Source organism: Octopus bimaculoides, chromosome 14, assembly GCF_046866305.1.
Source record: "Octopus bimaculoides isolate indiv1 chromosome 14, ASM4686630v1, whole genome shotgun sequence".
Lineage (NCBI taxonomy): Eukaryota > Metazoa > Mollusca > Cephalopoda > Octopoda > Octopodidae > Octopus > Octopus bimaculoides.
This window is the reverse complement of record NC_142941.1, coordinates 19,642,021-19,665,446: the sequence shown is the minus strand read 5'-3', so window position 1 is coordinate 19,665,446 and position 23,426 is coordinate 19,642,021. Positions and strand designations below refer to the sequence as shown.

The following is a 23,426-nucleotide window of genomic DNA, read 5'->3' as shown; positions in this document are numbered from 1 at the left end:
ATCCTAATTCAGAAATTAAATAACATTTGTTATGTAAGTGAAATAGTTTCAGCTGGATTTTAAAATGGGTCATAGCCCAATTCCCAATTTATCCTGTCTTTGAGTTACAGAACAATGGTCCTTTCAGAAAATACTCATATTGTCAATTCTCATTATATACCAGTTTTAGTAGCGATTAAACTATATCTTTTTTTTTTTTGTTTTTTCAATTTCAAATCAATTGCAGACACCTCAGTATCAGCACTTCCTATCTAATCAAATGAGTAAAGGTGCACTAACCAAAACAAGACAAGATATATATACACACACCTTAGCCTATTTTGGTAGCTGGCATTGACTCAATTTTGCATTCTATTAGCTTGTAACTTTAAACTAAAAAAAAGGCAGTTTTATTACCTGGGATATCCTGTCAAATGCATATTTCTGTGTATGTGTGTATGCCTGTGTGTGTGTCTTTGTAATCTGTTGTTTACTCAATTTGAAAGCCTATAGAACAGTGTAGATGTTGTATAAAATGGTCAGATGTTATTACAAAAGTAGAAAGGGAAAACATGCTGTTCTTCCTGGAGATAATAACCTGGGCTTCTTTGTATTTGCCACCATATGATATCAGTAGGGTACATCTGTTTTCACTTACAAACTGAGAAACTCTATGTAACAGTAAAATAGCGTGACAAGGGGAGAGGGTAGGATAAATAAGCAAACCTGGTAGTATGGTATGATGAAGGGAGAAGATCAAGTACATGACAAAACTTCATAATTTTGTTATTGTTTTCATATACGCAAGACTTGACAGTTGATAATGACCTTGTCTTATATCAACATAGAACTGATTCATTATATACTCTTTTAGTTTCAGACATTGGGCTGTGGACATGCTTAGCTATCACCCACCAAAAGTATAGGTTTACAGCAGCCGGGTCTCCCCAAGTGGTTGCCTTTCTAAGTACTAACCAGGTTTGAAGTTGCTGAACTTGGGTGATTGAATGAGAATTTGTGTTTTTAAGTTATAGAGCCATAAGCTAATATAACACAATATGCACATTCACTCACTCACTCGTGCAGTGTAGCTTGATGTATTCATGAATGATTATGTATGTATAATTACAAATTAGAATCTGTATCTCTGTGTGTGTGTATGTTTGAAACATTCAATAGTGATTTCTTTGGTGTAAATGAAATCACAGTTACATGCTTCAAGCATGATGCAAAACACCATGGTAATATGTTTTAAAAGATCAGACAAAATGAACTAAACTGGCTGAAATCAGTTCAAAGTGAAAGCAGTGAATGTGAAAATGATTGCATATTAGTTGAATACAGTTATGACTGGTCATTATTTGACAGTATGAAACATCTTATTTAACTTAGAAGACTGATATATAATACAGTAAACAGCATCAGTACAGTTCCTTTTCTTTTTTTGTGCTTTTTCTTTGCTTTTTTGTTTTGTTTTTGCATACTCATCTATCACAGGTTACATCTCCAGAAACATTCTAACTATTCCTCATATGAACTGAAGCATTTTGCAATTAAAAGCTACCCTTAGAAACATAGAACATTTGTAGTGGATTTGGGAGTATGTATTCGTAATTGAATACCAAAATCACTTGGTCTTTTGATTTCTTAGTTTTTCCTCAATATAAGTAAGGCCTCTGTTAAGTGACATGGTTTCTATAAAGATCTAATCATCTTCCTTCTACCACTTTCTTTCATAAAAACCATTCTTGTTTGATGTAGTTTTTTTTGGCTAGTGTGAAAAGGGTGGGACAGGAAATGAAAAATACAATTTTAGAAAGTACAATTGTAAGCGTTATTTTTCTGCAGAATATTGGAGAAATATATATTACAGTTTTGAGGACGAATTTCCAGTAAACATTATTGCATGTTTTAAAAACAATTTATGTGAAATGATTTTATTATAAACTTATATAGGAATTTCAAACTATATATTGTCTTACTGGAAAGTAGCTTCATTATAAAGACTATATAAAAATATAAATGATATAGGTTTTAAAAATTAACTTTAAATCCCACTAGTGTTTCTTACAACCATCGTCGTCGTCGTCGTCGTTTAACGTCCGCTTTCCATGCTAGCATGGGTTGGACGATTTGACTGAGGACTGGTGAAACCAGATGGCTACACCAGGCTCCAATCTGATTTGGTAGTGTTTCTACAGCTGGATGCCCTTCCTGTTTTGGTTATATTTAAGAAGGCCACTCACATGTATGTCTGCACATCTTCTTTTTTCCCCTTCGTTCTCTTTATCTACCTCTTCTCTCTGCTGGTCATATACATCCAGCTTCAGCCTTTCTCCCAACTAGCTATCACTTGTTGTGATTTTAAGGATAGAGTACGTCTGTGAGTCTCAGTTCTCATAATAATGTTTAATGTGATGATCTGCTTGTGACATTACCATTCTCTATTGTAGATGCCCCCCCCCCCATTATATACAGAAATCATTTCTTGTTCTATGCACCAGATAGATAAGTGATATACTTATATCTGAGAGTAGGTGATGTTATTGATGGAACACCAGTAAATTCCCAGCCAATGAACAATCAAGAAGGCATATACATATCTTCTTTTACTTGTTTCAGTCATTTGACTGTGTCCATACTGGGGCACCTCTTTAAAGAATTTCTAGTTGAATAAATCAGCCTCAGTATTTTTTTTATTTTTAAGCCTGGCACTTATTCTGTCAGTCACTTTTTGCCAAATGACTAGGTTACAGGGATGTAAACACACCAACACCAGTTGTCAAGTGGTGGTGGGGTTCAAACACAGATACAAAGGCACACATACATGCATACACACACAGTGGCCTTCATTCCGTTTCTGACTACAAATCCATTCATAAGTCTTTGGTCAGCTTAAGGCTATGATAGAAGATACTTGCGCAAGGTGCCACGCAGTGGGACTGAATCCAGAACCATGTGGTTGGAAAGCCAGCCTGTTACTGCATAGTATTGTCTATGTATATATATATATATATATATAGATAGATAGATAGATTTAAGACACAATATATATATTCTCTGTCATTTATGACTTATATAAGTAGCATGTGACATGAATGCATTATGCTTCATATTTCTTGGTTTCAATTTAAACTCCTGATAAATAAATAAATTTTAAAATAGTAAAAGAGTTTATGGAATTACTCAAGTCTGAAGTAATTCTATCAATTCCTTATACTAATTTCCTTAAGTTATTAGAATTCCCTATCTTACTCTATCCTATAGTTTTCCATGTCTTGAACCAACTAATTGGTTATGTAGCATAACTTGTGTAAAGAATTTTAATTGGAAACTTTTCTTCTTCTCCAGCAGCAATCATGTAATCTGAATCTCAGCTGTTTTAATGCTTGGATACAGTATTACTGAATAGTTTTTTTCACATAACTACAATCAAAAGTATCAGCACTAACTTTACAACTCTTTCTCTTTCCTTCCTTCTTTCTTTCTTTCTTTCTTTCTCTCCTGCTCTCTCTCCCCCTCCCTCATCCCCTGAACCTGTCTACAAACACAAATGTATGTATGTACTTAAATATGTATGTATAAATGTATGTATGTACATATACAAGTAAATAGGCATGTATGTATGCATGTGAGTGAGTGAGTGGCTAGCTGGTTATCTCTCTCTCTCTCTCTCTCTCTCTCTCTCTCTTTCTCTCTTGTAAGTATGTCATTAAAATCATAACTATAGCTCTTTCTGAAAAATCTTTCATAAAATTTTTTCAAGTTAATTTTATATTTTATTGCTTTGTTTAAACTGTTCAATAATTTTGAACATTACTTTTTCAATATTAAGCACTGCTTTGCAGTATTTTGTCTTTCTTTATGTTCTGAGTTCAAATTCCACCAAAGTCGACTTTGCCTTTTATCCTTTCGGGGTTAATAAATTATGTACCAGTTGCATACTAGGGTCAATCTAATCAACTGCCCCCACCCCCACCAAAAACAATTTTTTAAATTCAGGCCTTGTGCCTAGAGTAGAAAAGAGCATGAAGATTTAGTTTTGAAATTCATATGTATAAAATTGTATGCTTTCTTAGTTTAATTTCACAGAAGCAGTTCTTCTTGACTTAACATTTGTCTGATGTCAAATACTGCTTGATCACACAATATAGTAAAGACGCCTGACACTTATTTACAAAGCCTAAATTGTCTTGTTCTGCCATTGCCTATCTGTTAAGGACACAAGGGCTTTTTTTTTTTAAATCAAGATGGCTTCAGTTATAGTATATTTATAATTCTGTAGATATATCTACATAGCTATAATTTTATAGAAAATTATATTATATTATTTGTTTTCCAGTCCAGGATTTCATTGCATATGTTTCAAAAGTGTGTGTTTGATTTGCAACCTTTGATATGCATTGAATTTATCTATGCTCAGCTCCAGAATACTGCTTTGCAAACAGAAGTTTTAAGAATACCCTATCACAGAGCTGTGCTTTATCCTATGGTTATGTAACTAAGTTTGCTTTGCAACTATGTAGTTCTGGGTTTGATCCTACTGTGTTGCATTTTAGGCAGTCCTCTTTTTCTATAGTCTCCAGTTGACCAATGCCTTGTGGAGTAAATGTGGTAGATGGGAGTACAGGAAGAAGAGTTACTGTATTAACATATGTAATTTGACTGACCTGTGTCAGTAAAAAGTTATGCCCACTTTTGCATTATTATCAATACAACTTCAGTGTATGTTTGTATATACACACATGTATTAAACTCTCAGCCCTTGAGTCACTCTGTAACTTCTGCTGATTATTTATTGTATATATATATATATATATATATATATATATATATATATATATATATATATATTTGTTCGTATAATGATATTACGTGATTGTTTATAATTAATGATATTATTAGGGTTTTGTCCCTTAGACGGAATTTTATTTGAGGAGGAATTTTGACTATGGATCAGCATTAGAGATTATAAATTTTTTGGGGTGTTTAATTTTTACCCTGAGGATGTGCAAGGAAATTTACTTATCTAACATGAATTAAGAGTTGAATTTGACCTTATACAGAAATGTTTACATAGGTAATAAACTTTAATATATATGGATATTAGCATCAAAGCTCTTATTTAAATGTATATATATATACATATATATATATATATATATATATATATATATATATATATATATATATGCAAGGAATGGAAAAGGTAAATAAAGACTGTATATGTTTCATTGCAGAATAATGTTTGTTACATAATTTGTAACAGACACAAAACCCATTTAGCTAATTCTCAGGTCCAGTTATCTTTGAATTGTTTACATCTTCATGTAGAGAAGAGTAAATGATTTACAAATTTATCCACAGTCATTTGATTTTGTTGTTTTCAACTTACCATTTGTTTTGTGGCTAAATTGGTGAATTATTTACTCATCTCTATGTGATGATGTAAAAAAAGAACTTGAGAGTAATCAGTCATGAGGATTAGCTAAACGAGTTTTGTGTGTGTCACAAGTTATGTAACAAACATTGCTTCACTGCAAAACAGATGTAGTCTTTATTTCCCTTTTCCATTCCTTACATTCTTGAATTTTTATCCACATATTTAGCAATTTTAGTTGCTAAACTGTGAGTTGTATATTGACTGGCAGCTTATCAAAATTTCCATTGATTTCAATATAGGACAATATGTATATAACCTATGATGGCTATTAAACTCTCTTTATTGTATAATGTCCACCTCTTGTCATCCATACTTGATGTGTACATGGTTGAAGCTTACTAATTTCCTATACCTGGATCTTTCAGATCATACTACCCTCCATGTGTGTGTGTGTATATATACTTGTACTTTGAGTGTGTGTGTGTGTGATTATAATGGGCATGAGGAAAAATTGTATAATATAGTTAGTAGATTTACTTTGTTGATACTATCAACTCTGCTAACCAGTGTCCACATCTTGTATGTTTTGTTCAGACAGCAAGTTATGGCAAAACTATTAGTCTTCCAGTGAAATTTAGATAGCATCACGAAATGGCTTCCTCAGCACATGGCCTCACATTTAGATATAAGGTATGGAGAACAAAATCCTATGTCATTAAGACTTTGCTTAAAAATGTTAATGAAAACAGAAGACTGGGAACCAAAGCTTTTGTTGCTGACCAGGCTTGCTGGAAGTTTATTACTTTAACTCTACAGCATTCATTTTTTTGTTTTTTTTTTACCTCATACAACATTAATAAAGACTACTAAGCACACAGCATACATTTTAACAAAGAACTATAAAATTCTTGTTTAGCCGAAAGAGGAACCAGTTCCCATCTTTTGATTTTGTTTGTCAGAAAAGATTAATCAATAGGAAATGATGTTACAATTACTGAAGGCATAAGCTAAGCAATTAACACCCTATTAATATTGAATTTCTTATCTTTTATCCTTTATTTTCGTTGTAAAACTGCTCTGGATTAAATTAAAATTATATGTTTAATTACAATTGCCATCCCCTAGAAATTCATTGCCAGCTGTTTGCAAACTGAAAATTGATATGCAATTGAATGCTTCCAGCATAAGAAATTAATTTAGGTAATGTGTTAAAATTTAGTCCTAATGATGCCTAAAATAGGTTGAACTTCCCATTTATGATAGTGCAGCTACCACATGCACATACATACAAATCCTACTACTTTATGTATGTGTGTGTATGCATGTATATATATATATATATATATATATATATATATATATATATATATATATATAGTACAATCCAAGCAATCACCTCATCAGCATTTCATGTAGGAATCTGGCTTGCATAATATTCTAAAACCAAAAGAGGATCAGTTATATTTCAACAAATGATGAAAAAAAAAATCTCTAAGATGGTTCAAGGTATCATCGAGAAGGCATATTAGGAGCCTGGCAGAGTGAAATATAATCAATTTAATTGAGGAAAAGAGAAGTCAAATTGATTTTACGAGTGTTTTCATAGATGAACATGGTTTTATTCTATGCCAGTCAACTGATTGTGTTTCTAATGTCTGAGGAAGTGAATGAACAGTAATTTTATCATTACATATGTTGCATATACTGCATGTATTGCATCACTTTATATGTGGCAGCATAGAAATAAACATTCATTTACAGAAATATTTGTAACATGAATTTGACTTCTCTTTTCCTTTATCAAATTAATCATATATATATATATACATGAGTGTGTGTGTTTTTGCATGTATATATGTATGTCATCATCATCATCATCACCGTTTAACGTCCACTTTCCATGCTGGCATGGGTTGGACGGTTTGACTGGGGACTGGCGAGCTAGATGGCTGAACCAGGCTCCAATCTGATCATATATACATATATATATATACATGTGATTGTATGTATGTATATATATATTCATGTGTGTATATATATATATACATGTGTGTGTGTGTATATATATATATATATATATATATATATATATATATATTTGTATAATCAAGGATAAAATCTTTATAGGATTTTATCAAGCAGCCAGCTTGTACTTTAACCAGGTAAGTAACAATTAATACAAAATATATAATTATATAAATATAATTATAATAAAGGTGCTAATGAGTAGTGCCACATGCTAGAAATAGACACTAAATGACTCTAAGAATTATATTATTTACCCTGTTAGCATGGGTTGAAAGCAAGGTAAGCAATTAAATAAGATTTTTTTAAAAAAGGGCTTAACTATAGATCAATTACTAGTTTAGAGATGTAAATCTATTTACTGTCATCAGTATAGTATAACACATTTTACATGAATATATACCAATATGAATAGCACGTATCCACAAGCATATATACAAATGTTCACATTTATATACAAGCTAAATCTAATTCATTCCCTTCAACCATGTGCGTATACAACCAAAAATAATACCAGAGTGAATATATTGGTTAGAGTGATTTATAGTTATATATAATCAAGGATGAAATCATTATAAGATTTAAGGAAGTAGCCAGCATGTAATAAAACCATGTAGGTAACAATTAATGCAAAATATATAATTATATAAATATAATTATAGTAAGGACACTAATGAGTAGTGCCACATGCTAGACATAGATACCAAATGGCTCTAAGAACTACATATATATACTAACTCCATTTCATGATAAGGGAGATGAAAAACAAGCATCAGATGCCATAACTCTGGAAATCATTTAACTCAATTCTCTCCCCCATTTTATGATATATTGTCCAAGAATATAGTTTTGATGAGTAAGAATTGTGTTACAGTGAGTATTGGTGCTGATGTTGGCAATGTATATAAATTGATAACCATATGTCCATAAACATCTAGTACTTAACTTGAAGTCAATATAAAGTCATTGATAGTAGATGAGTGAAGACATCTGTTCATAAACATTAAGGTTATTAGAATGTGTTGGAGAGACAAAGTCTTTAAAGAAAGAAAATAAAAGAGACAAGAAGAAAAGCACACAGAAAAGGTGAAAAGAAAATATAGATGATTATGTGTCTATGCATTTGAGAACATCTTACAAAAATCTTATTTTTAGTGTTGAGATAAGCAATTGAGGCTTTTAAGCTTTGTAGAATTTGTGTCCTCTCTGTTGGATAAAGTCTGCACTTACACCCATTTACATAAACTTTAGTTTTTCAAACACTTTCCAGTTAAGAGCACTGACTTAAGCAAAGATTCTATAATTGTCATCTGTCAATTATCTAAACGGGCAGGCTATATATGTTATATTTAAACAGAGAGGTTAACTTCCAATTCAAATGAAGAATGCTTGGGTTTGAGAAATGAAAGGCCTGTATAAGTCTAAAAGTGCAGACTCTGTCTAACACAAATTCTATAAAGCTTAAAAGCCTCTAATTTCTGCTTCAACTCTAAAAGTGAAATTTTTACAAAATGTCCTCACATTAACATATACATACTGGTCAACTGGTAAGTCCAGCCTCCAAACCACAACCCATCATAGCAAACACATTAGTGTGAAGGACACCTCATATGTTCTATATTTTTATTTTTCCTCTTTCCTTTCTTTTTTATTTTTCTTTAACATTTTTCCTATTTTCTTGTTTTCTTCTTCTGTTTCTTCAACCGCTTTTTAAAATATTTTTCTTTCTTGTCTCTCCTTCAGCATTCTAATAACCTTTACATTTATGACCTTAAATTGGGATATGTTTGCCCAACTGCTATCACTGCTTTCAAATGGATTGAGTATTTATGTACAAAGTCTGAGACTTTTATGGCCATATGGTTATTAATTTAGACATTATGAAATACTACCATGAATTTTTTTATTTATAACTTGTACCTTTATAAAACAACATATGTTTGAAATGTAAAGATATACCTGGTATCCTTAACTTTTGTCTGTGTATTTATTCAGGAAGAGAAATTTGTCAGCCTCTTGATTACTGTTTCCAACAATTACTTTCTCTGATAAATTCATTTGTAAATAATTGAAAACAGCCTAGTTGTTCAGTTTCTTAAACTACAACACACACATTCTTATATTCATGTGCAAAGGAGGCAGAGGCAGAGGCAGACAAACTGAGGGGGTGAAATAAAAGTGAGTGAGAATGTGAGAGAAAAAGGTAAATATGAAAAAGAAAGAGAGAGCTAGAAACATGCTGCGAAGGATCAGCATAGACCTAGAGGATCTGATTATGTGAAAGTCCAATTTTCCAAGGGTTATTTATTGAAGTAAAGACTTCGTGATAAATTAATTAACTGTACAGAAAGGAACACCCTGATGGATATTGTTTTCATTCTGCAACACACACACTTATACACACTCCTTTGTCGCTGTGCTATCACACACACACACACTCATATATATATATATATATATATATATATATATATATATAGTGAATCCAAACATGAACAAGCAGGAAAAAACAACAATGCAAGGACGTGGAATAAGTACAGTGTTATTGGATGCTCAGGAAAAGAAAGAAAAGAGAGAGGATTTCACGTTTCGAGCGGAGCTCTTCATCAGAAATATAGAAAAAGTCCAAAGAAGAGAAGACAAAGAAAATCGCCAACGATACACACATGGTCATATATTGAAATTATATATATATATATATATATATATATATATATATATATATATATTCAACTCCTGATAGCATTGAAAAATGGACATAAAAATGCTTTTTCTCTTCTTTCTTCTTCGATAATTGTTCAGTAAGTACCAGACCCTAAGCTTTAGAATGTGAAAGAAATAAAAATGAGAAAAAAATAAAAGATAACTAAAAACAAACAAAAGTTGCCTCATAGTTCAGATGTTGTTGTTATACTACTACTACTACTACTACTTATTCTATGCATAATAAAGTTCCAGTCCTACCATAATTATGTCATTTTCAAACCAATTGTGTGTGTGTGTTTGTGAATTCAGTCAGTTGACTGTGGCCATGCTGGAGCACCAATTTAAGTGGTTTTTGTCGAACAAATCAACCCAAGGACTTATTCTTTGTTAGCCTAATACTTATTCTATGGGTCGTTTTTGCTGAACTGCTAAGTTACAGGGATGTAAACACACCAACATAGGCTGACAAGCAATGGGGTGGTGTTGGGGGTGGTAGAGGAAAAGACACAAATATGCACACACACACACACACGCACACATGATGGGCTTCTTTCAGTTTCCATCTACCAAATCCACTTATAAGGCTTTGGTCAGCCCGAGACTATAGTAGAAGACACTTGCCCAAGGCACCATGCAATGGGACTGAACCTGGAACCATGTGGTTGGAAAGCAAGCTTCTTACCACACAGCCATGCCTGCACTTTATATATATATATATATATATATATTTATATCATCATCATCGTTTAACATCCGCTTTCCATGCTAGCATGGGTTGGATGATTTGACTGAGGACTGGTGAACCAGATGGCTACACCAGGCTCCAATCCGATTTGGTAGAGTTTCTACAGCTGGATGCCCTTCCTAACGCCAACCACTCCGAGAGTGTACTGGGTGCTTTTACGTGCCACCGGCACGAAGACCAGTCAGGCAGCACTGGCAATGGCCACACTCAAAATGGTGTATTTTACGTGCCACCTGCACAGGAGCCAGTCCAGCGGCACTGGCAACGATCTCGCTCGAATGTCTTTTCACGTGCCAGGAACGCGATGCTGGTAACGATCACACTCGAACAGTGGTGCCATCACGATTTTGCTTTTGCTTGCCCGAACAGGTCTTTGCAAGCAAAGTTTAGTGTCCAATGAAGGAGACGCTGGCATGGGGGCCAGTCGTCAAATTTAGTTCGATTTCGATTTCACTTGCCTCAACAGGTCTTCACAAGCGGAGTTTAGTGTCCATATATATATATATACACACACATACACACACACTCTCTCTCTGTGAGTGTAATTTTGTTGTTGCTGTTCCCAGGTATTTTCAATTGGCTCTTCTAGAACAGACCTATATGCAGTAATAACACATCAACACATTCACCTAGTGTTCATAGTTATCTACACCCTGTCTTTTGAAAAGTGGTTTGTTGTCAAAAGATATAGTCCCCATTTCAAAGATGTTGTGAAGATTTTTGTTTACGAAAAATACATTTTGCTTCTGCAATGTGTAGGTGTTACACCTATTTCGAAATTTTCTTGTTGGCATTTATGTAATATTGTTAGAACTGTAAGAACTTGGTGTCTGACGATCATCAAACAGCAGCATGAGTGATGATTGGTGAATAGTAAAGCATAATGTTTAGAGATGAGTCAGGCGTGTGACATTGATAGAATAGTGAAGTGTGTGACATTAGTAGATTAGTTGAATGCAATATTGGTTTCAAATTTTGGCACAAGGCCAGCAATATTGTGGGAGAGGCTAAGCTGATTACCTCACAACCCCCACTTCCTTTCAGTGATCAACTAGTATTTATTTTATTAACATTGAGAGTATGAAAGTTAAAGATGACCTCAGTGGAATTTGAACTCAGAACGTAAAGACAGACTAAATGCCACTAAGCATTTTGCCTGGCGTGCTTATGATTCTGCCAGCTCACCACATCGAATGTAGTATTGGTAGATGAGTTACATTTGTGATGTTGGTAGAATACCAACAATGCTTTTGCAGAGTGCAGGGTTGATAGGACAGTGAAGTGTACAGTATTGGCAGAACACTGATGTATATGAGGTGGTAGAACAGTAAAGTGCATGATGTGGTTTAGAAGAGTTAAATATTGATTTCAAATTTTGGCACAAGGCCAGCAATTTCAGGGAGGAGGTAAGTCAATTGCACCGAGCCCAGAGCTTAACTAGTACTTATTTTATCAACCCCAAAAGGATGAAAGGCAAAGTCAAACTCAGTGGAATATGAAGACGGACGAAATGCCACTCAGCATTTTGCCTGGTGTGCTAACAACTCTGCCAGCTTGCTGCCTTAGAACAGTTAAACATTAACAAGAACAGCAATAACAAAAATGAACCAGAGTATTGTAATAAAAAAAAGTTGTAACCTTGTATCACACTAGACATCATTGAGTTTAACTCTCATCTAAAGATGAGAGTTAAACTCTAACCACTTGGCTATGCTGTATACACAGCATAGCCAAGTGGTTAGAGTGTTGCACTCTCATTCACAAGATTGTGATTGCAATTCCCAGACCAATGATATGTTGTGTTCTTGAGAAAAACACTCCATTTCAAATTGCTTCACTTCATTCAGTTGTAAATGAGTTCGAGCAATAGCTGAAAAGTGTTGCACTTATAATCATAAGATCAGGGTTTCAATTCCCAGACTGGACAGTGCATTGTGTTCTTGAGCAAAACACTTCATTTCACACTGCTCCAGTCCACTCAGCTGTAAATGAGTAACCCTGTGGTGAACTGGTGTTCTGTCCAGGGAAAATGTTAGCCTGCTGGTCTAATTAGTGGAGTAACATCATTTGAAAAGATGTAACATTGTAAGTGCATTGTAACCAGTGGTGTATAACAACATCCAATAGTCTGGTTGGTATGGTGATATATAAAGTATGTCATCTAAAGTATACTAATTCAAAAAAATAGGTAGTAGGGCCGCATTTTTAATGGTTTATTCAGAGATGAATGGACAGCATCTGTGGACTTTGCATGCTCTCTGAGACAGAAGGAAAAAAGAGAGGAAGAAACCACATTTTATCTGTGACTAGACACTTTTTATTCAGTTGTAGTTCACAAGGACCACAATATTCAATGTGTCCCTACCCTTTTATATGTGATTGAAAAAAATATTTTGGTGCTATTTCTAGGAGATCAAATAACTTCTTAGAGGTTCTTTCACTGGCCTAATGTTCATATATGTAAATATCCAGGTTGAGATGTAAAGTATTCAAACTTATTGAATCAACCAACCCATGACATGGAAGAAGATAAATAGAAAGGATTAGAAAACGACAGATAAATGGAAACCGGTTCCATATTTTTAATTTCTTTTTTTTTTTATTTTCACAAGTGTTAAGTTTTGTCCAAACTGAATATCTAATTATTTTTTTTTTACTAAAGAAACTTTGAAAGTAAATATTTTTGCAGTTAGTAAGACTTTGTCATGTCGAAAAATTCATGTCTAATTATATGTTTACTGCCATACTGAACCAAACAGGTTTGGCTTTTCAAGAAATCTCCTTTAACAATGTTTTTCTGTGTTAACTTGATTGATGGTGGACAATCATCTAGCCATCCTGTCACTCAGCAAATGTGTAAGTCCCCAACTAGAGTCTAGGTGTCTCTATGACAACAGCTCCTATGACAATAATCATTTCCTATTAGGATTTCCTTTTTTTTTGTCTTTTCTCTTTTATTGCTCTGTGACAGAAAAGAGAATGAGTAACAATTTGCCAGGTGAAGGCTGATGATGCATCTTGTTCCTTTCCGCCCATAAATAAGCCAACTTCCATTCAAGCCCCTGACATCGCTTCTATATTTACAAACTTGTTAACTATGTTGCTGTTAACATCAGGTCAGAGCTGTGACCAATGACACATTCAGTCTTTTCTGTTAGCTGCATTGTATGTAGAACTACATTATCTCCGTCTTTCCCCTTTAATAGTGTTATTTGAGAGACAGTTAGCTGTTATTTCAAGCAGGCTTATTGACTGTATAGATGTTTCCTTATTTATTAGCTCGAGCTTGATATATATTTTGTGTGCAAATGGAATAGGTTTCTCTATCTTTCAAAAATACATTCAATCAGTAATTCCTCCTTACTACTCTCTTCCTACCCATTGGTTGGTTAATCTTCTACCTCAGCTGGTTTAGTCTAGTTCCCACCCCTGTCATCTAGGAGTACTTGAAACAATGACCTACAAACATTGTTTCTGGCATAATCAGTGGAGTGTCAGACAAAATAGTTTGTTACATTTAGTTGCAACCGTTTGTGTACTCAGTTCAAACACCACATTGTTTGGTTTTTATCTTTCATCTTTTTGAGGCCAATAAAACAAGTTTCAGTTAAGTAATAAGATTGATTTGACTGTTACCTTTCCTTAACTAGTAGCTTTCAGCTTATATTACAAATTATCATTGCTTATTGCCACTGGAAATAAGAAAATTAATCAAAATATCCTCTATATCGGTGGTTCTCAACTGGGGTCCATATGACCTCAGGGAATCCATATAAGATTTTTGGGTTCCACACAAGCAAAATAATAACTTGGGGATCCACAAAAGTATATTAAGGGTCCATGAAAAATTTTGATTTAGATGTATTTATTGCAAAAAACAGCTAAATTTCTTAAACATTTTGCATAGTTCAACCTACATACACAAGTTAATGTGTGAAAAACAAAATAGGAATTTTGAAAGAATTATCTATAAAACTAGTGTTTAAACATTGAATGGCTGTGGGGATCCATCGTCATCATAATTTAACGTCCACTGTCCATGCTGGCAAGGGTTGTTAGATGGCTTGACTGATACTGATGAACCAAAGAGCTGCACCAGGTTCTAGTTTGAATTTGGCTCGGTTTCTACAGCCCTTCCTAATGCCAACCTTTCTGAGAGTGTAGTGAGTGCCCTTTAACAGTCACTGGCACAGATGCTATTATGTGTCACCAGCACAGGTGCTTTTATGTGTTACTGGCACAGGTGCTTTTACGTGTTACCAGCATGGGTGCTTTTGCATGTCACTAGCATGGATGTTATGTCTCACCAGTCCCAGCTACAACTATGATTTCGCTTGGCTTGATGAGTTTTCTCAAGTACAGCTAATTACCTGCCTGTTTTTCTTGATTTTTGAACCTAAATATTAACAATGCATATTACACACAAAAGCTCAATGTTACCCATTTTTCCTAATCAAGTACATTGCAATATCCAGCATGGCATGATGGAAGTGTGTTAGTCACATCTACTGTCCAGGACAGCTGGTGCACAATGAAGAATTAAGATCACCATAATAATGTTACATTTGCCTATGATAGTGAGAATATATTGTTTAACACAAATGGCAAACAAGCATCCTGTGGAGTTATTGCTATAAGCCTTCATTCAGTATAGAAGACTGGAAAGTAATACTTTCATCAGTGAAAATGCTAATAAATTATTTAATGTGAAAATTGAATTAATAAATAATGAATTAGGATAATACTTAAATATTGTCACTGATAGTGAGAGGCATTGGTGTGGCTGTGGTTTAAGAAGTTTGCTTCCTAGCTATATGGTTTTGGGTTCAATACTACTGCATGCTACCTTTGGCAGTTGTCTGCTGCTATAGCTCTGGGCTGACCAATGCCTTGTCAGTGGATTTGGTAGTCATAAACTGAAAGAAAGCCATTGTGTGCATGTAGATGGATAGATAGATATGTGCATGTTTGTATCTTCCTTTCTTGAAGTCACATGATAGTAGTAAATGATTCTCGCTGTTATATCAGCAGTGTCATTCATTTCCAATATTCTGCAAAAACAAATCTGGCCATGGGTAAATATAACCTTGTTTGGTAATATTTCCCCATGGTTATGGTGGGTGATTGGAAGGGCATCCAGCCATAGAAAATCTGCCTCAAAAATCTCTGTCTACCTTATACACATTGGAAAAGTGGATGCTTAAATGACAATTGTCATTACACTGTGTAACAAATTTTTTATTTTTTATTTTTAGTCTTTGTTCAGTAAGTGTTTTTTTCCTATTTGCTTCTATCTAGAAATCAAAGGAAATGACCACCATTCCCTTCAAACTTAGCTTTTGTGACCTGGACATCAATGTTTTAAAACTGACCTATTTTCCATTACATTTCAAACAGATTCAGCACTAAGTTGCTCAAGCTGAAATATCATTATAGCAAATATTCTGCTCAATAGCACAGATTTGCATGTCAGTTGTTTGACCTTAACCACTTGAGTATGTCTCTTTGTAGCTGACAATATCTGCATTTCTGATCATGTGCAGGAGTAGTGGGGGAGCATCATTTCACTGATGAAAGGGATTTTTTGTGGTTTGAATAAATGTAACAAAAGCAAAGTTTAAATGAAATATTAGCCATTTTTCATACTTTCTAAGGGTAAGCAAATAGGAAATAACTGTTGCTACCCAAGGGCAAAAATCATGTTACACAGTGTTATAGAAATGTTAACATTAACTGAAAAAAATAAATTCATCTATTCCTGAAATATAAAAATCATTTTGAACCACTGGCTATATATGATTCTGTTGAAGGTACAGGTTTTGTAAGAATTTAAATGAATGTTTTCATTCTAAATTATGTCTTTTATATCCTTCTATACTGAGTGACTTTTTACTAGTTGATTTTACTGCAGATATGCATTATAGTCTACACTAGTAAAGTTCAAATGGTGCTTTTGAATATGGTTATTGTTCTAAGGACAAATACATGTTTTTCAGTATATTTTAGGTAGCAATTATAAAAAAATCTGACTCTGTACTTCTCTTTCTATACATGTAATATTTAAAGAAAAAAGACAAAAAGAAAACAATGCATATTATGTGCAGGATATTTTTTCCCAAGAATTTATAGCTCATAATTAGTGATATACATTATATGTGAATAAATTCTTTGTTTTCGGCTGTCCGTCATAAGTCAATGTTGATTTTACTGTTCTTGTTCAGTAATCATCTCTGGCAGATTTGCATGTGGGGTACGAGGCTGCTCTTGATTTACAGCAGCGATGACATCTGCTGCAGATAAAGCTACTTGATGCAACAGAGAAGTGACACTTCCTAAGTGCTCCTTTACATTTTCTCTACTGTTTCTCCTCAATGGCTGGAATTGGAAGCTTCAGCAATTGGTGCCATTCATCATGTTGCGGGGCCTTCTCCTCCCAGGTGTCTGGGGAGATGCTGAAGTTCTTCATATGTCTCTTCAGCACATCCTTGTTTCGCAACCTCTGACCACCATGGCCCCACCCTGCCCTGATGCAGTTCAGCATAGAAAACTAACTTTGGGAGCCTGCCACACTCCATCCTACAAGCATGTCCCACCCAGTGCTGCTACAATGAGGTGATGAGGTAATGAGCAAATACAGTAATTAATAGATAATTGTTTCAAATTTTGGGTCAAGGCAAGCACTTTAAGAGAAGGGAGTTTATAGTCTTTTAGATTGACCACTCTACTATATTTTATCAACCTCAAAAGGATGAATGGCATAGTTGACATTGGTGTAATTTGAACTCAGAGTATAAAGAGTCAGAAAAAAATGCTGCTAAGCATTTTATTTGACTCGCTAATGCTTCTACCAGCTTACTGCCATAGTAGCCTTAATAATAATGATTATGATAATGATTATAATAATAATTCTTTCTACAATCTGCACAAGGTCTGAAATTTTTTGGAGGGTAGGACGCAGTCAACTAGGGGCTAATTTATTGCCTTGACCTTAGTGCTCAAATTGGTACTTATTTTATCAACCTCGAAATGATGAAAGGCAAAATTGACCTCAGCAGAATTTGAACTCAGAATGCAAAGCCAGAAAAATGCCACAAAGCATTTTGTCCAGAATGCTAATAATTCTGCCAGCTCAGCACCTTAATAATAATAATAATAATAATAATAATAATAATAATAAGCCTTTCTACTATAGGCACAAGGCCTGGATTTTTGTGGGGAGGGAAACAGTCAATCACATCAACCTCAGTACTTGACTAGTGTCTAATTTATCGACCCTGAAAGGATGAAAGCAAAGTTGACTTCGGCAATAATAATAATAAGACTGAGGATGAGAAATTCAGAAAGTACCCAGACCTAAGATTGGATGCGTAAAGAATTCATAGGGCCTCATAAGTGATTGTGGTACTTATTGGGATCAGTTCATTTGGGGCCATCTCAAAGAGAATGATATTTTGGCATCAAAAGCTGCAAATACCAAACTTTATGGGAAATATTCAGTTGGCAGCAATACTTGGAGCAGCTCATTTGTTAAGTGTTGTGTTTCTAAGCAGCTGGATGGACCTGAGATGTGACATAGATAAGTCAGGATAAGTTAAATGAATAACGATGATGATGGTGATGGTTTCAAATTTTGCTACAAGGGCAGCAATTTGGGAGGGAAGGGATAAGTTGATTACATTGACCCCAGTGTTTCTCTGGTACTTAGTTTATTGATCCCAAAAGGATGAAAGGCAAAGTCAACTTCAGTGGGATTTGAACTCAGAATGTAGTGACAGGCAAAATATCACTAAGCATTTCGTCCAACATGCTAACAATTCTGCCAGCTCACTGCCTTAATAATAATAATAATGATAATGATAATGATACACATTCCTAAATGATTACTAGGGTACTTTTTGGTTTTAAGCTAAAGTATCGCTTGTTGAAAACCAAGCACAGTATATTACAGGTATTCAACAACTTTTGAATTCAGCATCAAAAGGAACAATACTAAATATTGTGATGCACTTAGTTCTCAATATCATTCACAGAATTGGTGATTTCCTACATCTTGCCTCACGTTGCAATATAAATGAGTAATTGAGAAATTGTGTCATTTAGGTATTCTCCAAGTGCATTAACAGTGTGTGTGTGAAGGGGTTCTAAGTTGGAAATGAGATCATGTGACTTCTCTCATAGTCATATGTTTACTGTTTTAACCCCTTTTCATACTAACCCACGTCAGTGTCCCACCTTTGGCTCTGCAGTACAAACTTCCTGTTTTTAAGTGATCTAAATTAAAACTTCCCATTGAAATTTCACATTCATTTGTTTCAAGCATTAACTCAATAATGACGAAGCTATTTTTACTACATTCTTCATTTTTGACAGAAACATGGTAGCAAGTGTTGAGTTAGCTGGTTCAGCACCATTACAAAAGCAAATGAGGAAGTTTCTAGAAACAGTAGCCAAATCTCCTTCAAATCAAATCCCAAGAAAGGATATATTGGACAATTTAGTCCTCAATGTCCCTAAAATGGCAAGATGGTCATGGCTGGAAGGCATTCTTCTCAAGGATTGCTCAATCAAGATTGACCTGGGTTTAAACAAACTGGGTTGTTTGAATTATTGACCCTAAAGAATGTAGAACTGTGAAGTATTGAGCAAGTTGCAGCACTGCAGCACATCTATTGAACAGCTACCTTGACCATCTCTCCACTGCCTAAGTGGTAGTAGTAGTAGTAGTAGTAGTAGTAGTAGTAGTAGCAGTAGTAGTAGCAGCAGCAGCAGCAGTAGTTGTTGTCGTTTAGTCCATTGTCAACTCTGATAAGCAGACCTATGACAAAGCTTGTCCAAGCAATAACTATCTTATCTTTTTTTTTTTTGTGGTCTCGAAAAATATATGTTATATAATGTATCCTTTCTCATGGTCAGGTGTTATTTAAGGTAAATTTGGTTGTTATTTCTAGTGAGTTAAATGACTACTTATCAATTCCCTGCTAGGTTAGAGCATTATTATTATTGATTTATTATTCCATGTGAAGAATGTAGGCAAGGAAAATCCAAATAACAAGAAAAACTTAAGATTTGCAGTCTTAACATGATAGACTTTCATACAGGAAACATTTTGATGTTGTAAACCCCAAATTAAGCTCAGATAGACTGTTGTTTATTTAGGATTAATATTAAGTTATTGAAAATGTTTGGGAAAGAAAAGGTTTATTTAGTTTTGGGCATGTGACATATGAATACAAACCATTTCAACATAATAATACAAACATTCCGGGATATACATACATAATTACAAAATGCAAGTGACAAAACATAAAATATATTACAAATTAATTTTTTAAATAAGCACATTAGCGCAGGAGTGGCTGTGTGGTAAGTAGCTTGCTTACCAGCCACATGGTTCCGGGTTCAATCCCACTGTGTGGCACCTTGGGCAAGTGTCTTTTACTATAGCCTCGGGCCGACCAAAGCCTTGTGAGTGGATTTGGTAGATGGAAACTGAAAGAAGCCTGTCGTATATATGTATATATATATATGTATGTATGTGTGTTTGTGTCTGTGTTTGTCCCCCCACCATCACTTGACAACTGATGCTGGTGTGTTTACGTCCCCGTAACTTAGCGGTTCGGCAAAAAGAGACCGATAGAATAAGTACTAGGCTTACAAAGAATAAGTCCTGGGGTTGATTTTCTCGACTAAAGGCGGTGCTCCAGCATGGCCACAGTCAACTGACTGAAACAAGTAAAAGAGAGAAAGAAAGAGACATATACACACTAACTGCACACACATTTGAATATTGCCCTATGATTAAACCAATTATTTCCAGTTTGTTCTTAAACTCTCTGCAAGAGCATTACTGTGGGGACAAGGTGTTGCTAGGTTTATGTATAAATATTCAAATAAACTGAAAATTAAATTTTAAAAAAATAGTCCAAAAAAAATAGAAAATACTGTTTGAAAAAATTCATATGAGTCACTTCTCACTTATTTATTCATACCTAATGAAATAATGGGATATAAAAACCAGAAAGTGCATTATGTGAGTTAACTATTGATTTAAATTATATTAATGACCATAGTGTGAATTCAGCAATTAATTTAGAAATGAATTCTTACTGTAATGTAAATTAGTTATTTGATTGAATTAGTGGAATATTAAGAAAACTGAAGACGAAGAAATAACTTGGGTCAGTTTGTTTCTAAAATTGAAATGCCATTTTGTGTTAATACTAAAACTCAATCTAAATATAATAATAAATAGAGAAGAAAAATATTTATTTGGCATGGTTTAATAATCAGTTTGGCTTTTTGTTTTTATGATAAATACCTCTAATATAGTGTTACATTTCTTTCAACATCAACTTAATTATAATTCATAATTATAATTTTTATTTACATTGAACCAGCCCTGCTAACATTAATTTAATTCAGTTTATATCCCACAGGCCCAAAACAAAAATAGCTTCTTCTGCCTTGAAAATTAAACCAACCATTCTTTTTTTTTTTTTTTTCCTCCCCAACCAATTCTAGTTTTGGATATACAGCATGCTCCTTTATATGCCCACATAGTGCTGAATATAGGAATCCAAAATCTACCTTACATTTTGGTGCCTTATTAGTTAAACCTATTTTGTAGTAGATTTGGAGTACTGATTTCAAGAATAACATCAGTTTTCACCCAATCAACTCTAATTAATTAATGAAAAAATAGCAACAATATTAATGCTACTTATTCATTACATTATTAAAACAAAAACTTAGATTGCACTCCATTAAAACATATAGTAAGCTAAAAAAAAAAAAAAAGGCATAAAGTAATAAAATGGTCAATCATTCAACAAAGAAATTTCTTTTATAAGACTTCCCCGAGTGAGATTTACCAGAACAAGTCTTGCTGAAGATTTCACCATTAATCTACCATCATGTACCATAGTACCTCTCTTTCATTGGCTTTATACTCTGGTGAAATCTTTCTCTTTGCTTAAATTAACAATTTTTTCTGAAAATCTAAGTGAGTGTAGAGATAATGGATTTCTATGCACATGTTACTCATGTTAGCTTCCAGGTTTAATAAACTTGACTATGTCCTCTACTAGTTCAGATTAGTTGTCACCTTAATGGTTGCTACTAGAACAAACCAAAATCTTGCACATGACTCAGTTTTATCCATGGAATCTATCAAATAAGAGTCTTTGTTTTATTCTTTTGTCCAAGCCTCCTTATTTGGGGTGAAGGGCCATCAAAAATACCCATTCTAAGTTTTTCCATGGCCATTCTGGGGGTTCTTCTGAATAGGTAACCAGACACATTTTTTGTTCAATGCCTTTATTCTAAGTTTTAATGCTGAAATAAACTAATCTAATAATTGTTAGTTGTTTTGATAGCATGTAATACATCAACAGCATTAATATTACTGTTTTTGGTATAAAAATAGCCAAGCGTTAATTAACTAGAGCTGAGATGTCAGAACTGGTGCCATTTTTAGAATCAGTGCCACAAGTATACCCATGAAGAAATCTAACTTCCAATGCACCAGAATGTATGATGCAACCAAGGGTCTTTAATTTAAGCACACAAGTGGACTTATAAAAGAGTATGTTGTATCTCCAAAGCTAGATCTAATGGGTTTAAAATGATGATATATTTGAAATCAAACCCCAAATATACACGGGAAGCTAACATTGAAAGCACAAAAACATCCGTACTGGCTCACATAAATGTAATCAAGTAATTCAGAGCAGTGATTATTACTAATGGAAGAATGTTGTAGAACATAAACATGATGTGGTAGGGGGAAAAAAATCGTGGGATTTTGGTGTTTAATACCCTCAAATTACACCACCCATCAATTGATAAAATGATAAAATGATCTTAGAATTATTCCTGACTCAAAGTAGCAGCACAATCAAGTTCATGAATAAGTACCTATGAAATAATGAACTGGTTATGTGTAGATAACAAGAACAAGCAAATTTCTGATATAGTTATTATGCTTCTCTAACATAAACCCTTTGATGTTAGTATGCAGCAAATGACAGAGCATCTGATTAAACTATTTAATATAACTCTATAAAGGCTTCCCATTTCCCAGAGAGGATTACACGAGACAGAGTTGTAACTCTTGGTAATTACTACTCTAGGAATACTGATAGGATTAGAAAAGTATTCATACTTTCTTTAAGAACCTAAGCTTGAATACTAATATTGATTTCAAATTTTGGCACAAGGCTAGTAATTTCTGGGGAGGAGGTAAGTCAGTTACATCAATAGACCCCCAGTGTTCAACTGGTTCTCATTTTATCAATCCCAAAAGGATGAAAGACAAAATCAACCTTGGCAGCATTTGAACTCAGAACATAAAGATGGATGAAATGCTGCTAAGCATTTTACCCAGGGTGCTAACAATTCTGCCAGCTTGCTGCCTTGTATGCCTTGTATTGAATACTAATATTGAAAACTAATATTAGTACTCTTTACTTTTTTTAGATGTTACATTTAAAAAAATTAAGCTGCTTTGGGGTTTTATTTATATATATATATATATATATATATATTATCCGAAACATATAGTATTAAATCTCCATCATGGCTTATCTT

The 23,426-nt window shown here is 33.9% G+C and overlaps 1 protein-coding gene across 1 annotated transcript in view; it reads left to right on the top strand.

Annotated features, from left to right (window-relative positions):
• LOC106874077 (disintegrin and metalloproteinase domain-containing protein 12) overlaps positions 1 to 23,426 on the top strand; it is a 346,803-nt gene that overhangs the window by 251,838 nt on the left and 71,539 nt on the right. The window lies entirely within an intron of this gene.